The following is a 7,897-nucleotide window of genomic DNA, read 5'->3' as shown; positions in this document are numbered from 1 at the left end:
CTGTGGGCTCTTTGTCCATCAAAACCATGATTTTTCTCAGAGCTGGCTCTAGGGAGCTTTGATTGAGCCATCAGGAGCCCAATTCAGAGAATCCCAGAACCACTGAGGTTGGGAAAGACCTTCAAGGTCATCAAGTCCACTGTGGCCAATCCCCACTTTGTCACCAGCCCAGAGCACATCCAGGGGTTCCCTGGACACCTCCCTGGGCAGCCCCTTCCAGTGCTTGACCACTCTTTCCATGAACAGTTCCCTGGGGAGCAGCATCAGCTCTTTCCATGCAGTTCCTCACTTGTACCACCCAGGGAAGAACCAATTTTTGGGGTTTGTGCATCCTGGTGCTCCTGGAAAGGCATGGAGCTCAGAATTCAACTCTTTTCCATAAATTTGGTGGAATTAGCCATTGATACATGGGAAAACCAATGAATGGTTTGGGTTGGAAGGGACCTTCAAGATCATCTTGTTCCACACCTCTGCCACAGGCAGGGACATCCTCCAGGTTGCTGCAAGCTTCATCCAACCTGGCCTTGGACACTTCCAGGGATGGGGAATCATGATCTGGCTGTCAGAGCACATTCCTTATAGAAACATTAATCACTGCTGTCATGCTTCTCATGACATAATTAATAAATTAATCTCTAAGAGAAGAGGATTTGGGAAAATCTGGTGTCCCAGGGATTCGTTTTGTTTTTATTTCTGCTGCATTTTAACATTTGTTGGGCTGTCACCACGTTAGAGGTGAATTCCAGCTCAGGCTGGATTTCTTTAGCAAGGATATTTCACCATGGAGATGTCTCTTTGTCCATATGCTGGATGGTATCTAAATCTTCCTTTATGCTCACTGCCCTGAACTTACATTTACAGCAAATGATTTCACAGATTTCCATTCCATATCCCAGGGAATTATTTATAGAGGGTAGAAAGAACATTGGTTTATTTTCTTTGCTAATTTGTCACTTTCAATGCTTGTCAGCCAGATTTTACTTTTGAAAACACACAAAAGAGGGAATATGTAAATCCAGTTTATATTTCTGGAGGTTTCCCCATATCAAAAGGATTCAGAATTAAAAGGAAAAACAAAAAGAAAAGAAAAGCTGAATTAATCTTATTTGGAAAGAACTCAATCCTTCTTTAGTATTTCTTTACATATCATTCTTGGCTTCCCATCAAAAAGCCTTCCTTCCACTTTACATTTTCCACTCAGAATGTCTTCAGATGTTAGGAAAAAAAAGTAATTTTTTATATAGATCTGCTAAAAAATAAAAACTGCTCACCTTTAAAACATGAAAATTCTCTCTCCTCAAAATCTTTCAAATCCAATTCTAAGGCCTTTCTGGTTTTAATTTAAACTTGAAGACTTCTGAAAAATACAAACTCTTTGCATGAAAACCTGGATGAAAAAAAGGCCTTTTCCATCCCTGAAAAATTATTTCTTACAGTTTGTTTGGAGTCACAGCTAAAATCCCTTTTCCTCAGTAGTGTGCAAAAGCAAACACTTTTTTTTTAGGGAGTTTCATCAAGTGGTTACTCCTTGTTTGCAAATAGGGAATATTGTGTGACTTCCTGCAGGGTGCATGAGAACAAAAGGCTCCTCACACTCAATATTTTATCCCACACTCCAGATTTATTCATCCAGCCCCAAGTGAAAACCCAAAATAGAACAGGCAAAGCCTCCCTTTGCTTTCCTCCTTCCCCTGTTTCATGGTGATGAACACCAAGCTCTGGGCAGTGAAAAACCCCATCCATAACTGGGAATTTTTTTCTCCTCAGTAAATAACTAATAGATACAGGAATGCAAATTTTCATCTCCCCACAAACACACTTTTGAGTAACAGTGATGGATGGAATCTTTGCACAGGAGACAAGGACAACCAAGTCACTCAGGTTTGTCACATGGAGAGTGACCCTTGTTCCACCTTTTAACAACCCAGATTTTACTTTTTTAGCTCTTGTGTTGTCTTAACCAACCAAACCTCTGCAGACCAACTGAGAGATTTGGGAATGTTCAGCCTGGAGAAGGGAAAGTTCCAGGGAGAGCTCAGAGCCCCTTCCAGTGCCTAAAGGGGCTCCAGGAGAGCTGGAGAGGGACTTTGGATGGGGGATGGAGGGAAAGGAAAGGGGGGAATGGTTTTGAACCAAAAAAGGTTTAGATTAGGTATTAGGAAGGAATTCTTGGCTGTGTGGGTGCTGAGGTCCTGGCACAGGTTGCCCAGAGAAGCTGTGGCTGCCCCAGGTTGGACAGGGCTTGGAGCAACCAGGGATAGTGGAAAGTGTCCAAGATATCATGGAACAAGATGATTTTTAAGGTTTCTTCCAACACAAATCATTCCAAGGTTCTGTGCTTGCAAAAGACTTCTTTTCTTCCTATAGCCACCATGACTGAAAAGCAAATTTACCAAAGGAACAGGGTAATGAATGAACCATCTCCAGCTTCCCCAGACTGGAATTTTGTTCCTGGGGGAATCCTCCAGCCTGCAATCAACTTAAATGAAGCCATTTTTACTGTTATTTCCCTTGGAAAGTTTTAAAACCGTTCAATTTGCAGAATTTCAGTTTTCTAGTGACATTAGAGATTGTGCTGAGACTTATTTGGGTGCTCCCCAAAGAGACAAACCTGCTGTGCTCCTGAGCACCACAAAAATGTTTACCCAGGCCTTACACACATAAAAGGCTTTTATGGCTGCCATAGTTAATAGCATCCTTCAAAATTATAAATGAAATTTAGATTACATTAAAGAAAAAAAAAAAGCAGCATTATAAAAACCCTAATCAAATATGGTGGAAACACTGTTGTGATATTTCTCTCCTGCAAACACATTAGAGTTGTGAGTGGAGAAATTTGGCCTCTGAATTATAGAACCATGAAGATTGGAAAGGACCTCCAAGATCACCAAGTCCAGCCTTCCATCCAATGCCACCACATTCACTAAACCATCCCCACAAATGCCACATCTGCTTGTTTTTTAAACACTTCCAGGGATGGTGGCTCCACTCCTTCCCTTGGGAATCTGTTTCAGTGCTCAACCACTCCTTGAGTGAATGCTTGTATGTTTGAAGTAAACCTTGGTTTTATTTTTGTATCTCCAGGACATTTTTCGGAGGAAAATACTTAATTTTCACATGTACCCAGCCTGCACTGAAATGGAGGCAGCTCTGGGGAAGGATTTACGTCCCTGTGGAACAAGGGATTATACAAGAGACAATCCCAAATCCTTGAGGATTCCTCCAGTGCATTCACAGCACGATTTGACTTAGATACTTGAGTGGTTTGGATTGAAAGGAAACTTCAAGATCATCCAGTTCCAAACCTCCTGCCATGGACAAGGACAACTTCTACCAGAGCAGGTTGCTCCAAGCCTGGCCATGAGCACTTCCAAGGGTGGGGCAGCCACAACTTCACCTGGCAAAACTCTCAAAGGGAGAAATTTCTTCCTAATATCCAATCTAAAACTCTCTTCTTTTAGTTTTAGTTGCCAGGATGTCTTTCTCAGCCTTGACAGAGTTTTCTGCTCCTGGAGCTCCATGGTTTTTCCACAGCCTTGCTCACACGTGGATCTCAAACCCACCCCAAACCTGGTGGGCGTTTGGGAGGCTGTTCCAAAACCTTCTTTGCCTTTCCTGCTTAGAAATATTTTCCTTTCCAGCCAACATTCATTTGAGACGAGTTTTTAGAGTTTTGTCCTGGTGCCAGCTTCATCCTGCAGCTAAAATGATTCTTCCTCCTTCCTGCTGCTTGTCTGGAGGCAGAGTCTGCAGACCAGGCCCACTCCTACTCAGCTTCCAGCTCCAGCCAAGCTCTTCCAGTCTTTTCTATTAAAAGAAACTCTTCTTTTGCTCTGACAGTCCTTGTGGATTTTTTTTTCCTGCCTGCATGGATTTCACGTTGCACCATCTTTCCTGAGTGAAGGTGAGTGGACTGGTTTGTGATATTCCAAATAAACTCCCAGTTTGTGTAAATATGGAAACTTTGCTCTTACTACAATATCCTCTGCTTTGCAGTGGTGCAGCAACACAGTTCTCTTTTTCAAACCTTTAATGGTCCAAACTGTGCTTCATTTGTAAACATAGCTTCTTTATCTTTTCAACCTGCAAATATCAGAAATAAGACAAGGAAGGAACCAGAGGTGCTGCTTCGACTGCCTGAATTAAATCAGTGTCTCATAGACATGCCAGAAACTCCTGATTTCTCTACAAAGCTTGGGTTTTGTTTGGAAGCCAACCCAAAATGTGAAGGGTTACCCTTGCCCTTCAGAGGTGGTCATTGCTTCCCACTCCAGTGTTTAGCCCAAGTTATTCCTGAAATTCTCCATTCATAGAATCTCTTCTCCATCACTGAGTGTCTCACAAGGTGTTTCCTCTCATCTTCCTTGCTTCAGTTGAGACTCATGATCCCTCATCCCATCTCAGGGCTCTTGCACAAGGTTTGTGCAGTCCCTTGGCACACTCTGGATTTCACAGAGATGGCAGTGAGATGTGAGATGGAACTGGAAATGGAAATGGAAATGGAAATGGAAATGGAAATGGAAATGGAATTGGAAATGGAAATATCATTTTCAGAGAGCTTTGCTTTGTCAGGGCAGACCAACAAATGATAAAATTATGGTCTGAAAATGGAGAGAGAAACAACAGAAAGGATTCATCCCTGCTACTCACCCAAGAGATGCTCTTTCCTGTAGCCCTGTTTTGGGATCATTCTCCTTTCTGTGTTTGTACATTTGAGTTCATAAACCTCTGTATTTTGGTCTGACAAACACTAAGCATTTCTTAAATCTCTACTTGAAAGAACTAAGAAATGCTGGTGGGAAATGCAGAATGTTTTCAGAGAATCCTGGAATGGTTTGAGTTGGAAGGGACCTTCAAGATCTCCTTGTTCCACCCCCTGCCATGGGCAGGGACACCTTCCTCTATCCTAGGCTGCTCCAAGCCCCATCCAACCTGAACTTGAACACTTCCAGGGATGGGGCAGCCACAGCTTCTCTGGACACCCTGTGCCAGGGCCTCATCATCCTCACAGCCAAAATTTCCTTCCCAGTATCCCATCTAACCCTGCCCACTTTCAGCTTAAAGTCATTCTCTCTTGACTTGTGTCTCCATCCCAATTCCCTCTCCAGCTCTCCTGGAGCCCCTTCAGGCACTGGAAGGGGCTCTGAGCTCTCCCTGGAACTTCCTCTTCTCCAGGCTGAACACCCCCAGCTCTCCCAGCCTGGCTCCAGAGCAGAGGAATTCCAGCCCTGGCATCAACTTGGTGGAATCCTCTGCACTCCATCCCCACTCCAGCAGCTCCACATCCACATTCTGTGACCCCAGAGCTGTCACTGTGCTCCAGGCAGGTCTCACAGGAGCAGAGTGTGGGGCAGAATCATCTCCCTCAACCTGCTGGGGCTTCTCCTGAGGTTTCCTGGGACACTCTTGGATGCAAATGCTATTGGCAGTAATGTTGAGTTTCTCAGGATGGTGTTTGTTGAGGATCTCAGGGTTTTGGGATCCCACCCAAGTCCTCCCAGCTCCTTGCTGACAGCACAATTCCAATTAATTCCTGCCACAAACCATCACATACCCTCCAATCTCTTGTGCATGGGCAGTAGCCAGGAAAACACATGGAAAACAAGAAAGGGAAGAGCTGCCAGCAGACTGGTGTGAGTCACACCCCAACAAATCCCAGGGCAGAGAGGCAGACACCTCTTCCCAAGGGTTCCTGCTTGGCACCAGGGCTCTGGGACAATCTGTTCCCAAGCTGCTGAACCCCTGTCTCTGTCTCATTTGAACCCCCTCTTTTTAATTACTCATTTTACATATTTTGGTTCCTGTGTGTATTAGCTGAGTTAGGTTATGATTTTTTAATGCCACAAGGGGGAAAAGAAACCTTTCATTCAGAACTGACTTTTAAAATGTTTTTTTTGTCTTTTGCAACCAAGATAAACAAAACCAGAATTCCAGTCTGAGACTAAAGATTGTTGTTCTGAACTCCCTGCCTCTAGAGCCGAGCTGGAAGAGATTCTTCTTCCCTCTGAAAAGTTCAATATCTGTGAAAACAAAGGTCTGTTTATATCTTTTATCAGCTGGTCACAGGAGATATCACTGTGCAGGCACTGCTGCTCCTCTGTGCCACCCCTTGGAAGCTCAAATATTCACAAAACTCAAACTTATCAGCACAAGACCATTTCTTCTGGGTCTCATCTAATGTGGGTGGTGCTTTCATTCCTCATTAGCTCAGAATGAGGTGACAAATGAACTGCAGACACCAGAACCTCAGTACTGAGATATTTCAAGCTCATAGACAAGTCAAGCAAGACTCTCATAAAAGATTCTTGAATATAAATATCTAAATTCTGCTTACTTGGCTTTTTAGGCAGATATCTATTACTTTTTTACCATGTTCATTAACTCATCAGTGCCTGTCTCCTATCAAGATCCATGATGATAAATAATGCCATCACTTCAAAGGAGGAAGGAGGGAAAAGGATACTTTGGGATCTTCCCAAAATGCTTGGAAAGCCATAGAGATAAAAATTATCCATTCTCCAAGACCTTTCATGATCAAAAACACTTGTCCTAAGCTCAGGTCTTCGTGATTCTTCAGCAATAGAGAATAAACCTCCTGCTGTTAAGCACAGTCTAAAGGCTTGGACTCTGCATCAGGTTAAAGAAAAGAAAGGCAAGTGTGGATATCAGCACTGAGTGGATATTCAGTGGTTTCATCTTCTTTCCGGGAAAAGTTGAGGGCAAAATACAGAGTTCATTCCTTCTTCCCATCAGTGCCACCATGGGGAGCAAAGACCAAGTAATGCCAAGCAAAGGAGGAAGGCAAAGGAAGATGCAGCAAGGTCAGACTTAAAGAAGGAAAAGTCACAGAGTCATAGAAGTCATAGAGATTCATAAAATCATAAAATCATAAAATCATAAAATCATAGAATCATGGAATGTTTTGGGTTGGAAGGGGCCTGAAAGATCATCTCATTCCAAACCTCTACCATGGGCAGGGACACCTTCCACTGTCCCAGGCTGCTCCAAGTCCCCCAGCCTGGCCTTGAACAATTCCAGGGATGGGATGTCAAAAACTTGTCTGTGCCAGGGCCTCTCACCCCCACAGGGAGCAATTTATTGGTAATATCCAATTTAAATCTATTTATTTCAGCTTAAAGCCATTCCCTGTTGTCCTAAGTTCCCAGTTGAGCATCCTACCTGCCAGTAAGAAATAAACATTGTTTCTTGATAAAACTGTGACAAGGAAAATCTTACCCCCATTCCCTCTTCCCAGGCTCTCGTTGGAGATGTCTAGGAAACACCCATGGATTTATAATGGAGAGAATAAGGGAAGTGAGATCTGACTGCTTCTGCCAGCAGGGAGACACCTGAAATGGGTCTAAATTTGCATTTAGATTTGCTTTTTTGGCAGCAATGTTTTCTACTGGGTGCCAAGAGACCCCTCTGGGCTGGGATTATTTCTCAGGGAAAAAGAACCATCAGCAGCTATTTCATAACCAGAGATCCTCTGGGGGAGGGCTGTAAAGATGAGAAGGGGCTGGAAATACTGGGGGAAACAAGCCAGGCCTGGGGGATGATTCATCTTCTGCTGGTGCAAGGGGAAGAGGAGGAGGAAAGGTTTGGGTGGGTGTAGGGCAGGAAAAGCCTGTGGGAGACAGAACCTGCCCTCAGCATGGTGGCAGCCATGGGACATGGTTTGGGTGTCATTATTTTGCCTCTGGGCAGGTCAGAAGTGTCACAGAGTCACAGAAGAGAACTCTGAGATCATCACATCCAACCACAGGTTAAACACCACCAAGCACTGTCCAGGTTTTTCTAAAACACCTCCAGAGATGGTGACTCCACCACCTGTCTGAGCAGCCCATCCCAATGCTTGACAGCCCTTTCCATGAAGAGATTCCTCCTGATGTCCAAC

The sequence above is a fragment of the Oenanthe melanoleuca genome, chromosome 2 (assembly GCF_029582105.1).
Source record: "Oenanthe melanoleuca isolate GR-GAL-2019-014 chromosome 2, OMel1.0, whole genome shotgun sequence".
Classification (NCBI taxonomy): domain Eukaryota; kingdom Metazoa; phylum Chordata; class Aves; order Passeriformes; family Muscicapidae; genus Oenanthe; species Oenanthe melanoleuca.
The sequence above is the reverse complement of the archived record's forward strand: the minus strand, read 5'-3'. Positions refer to the sequence as shown.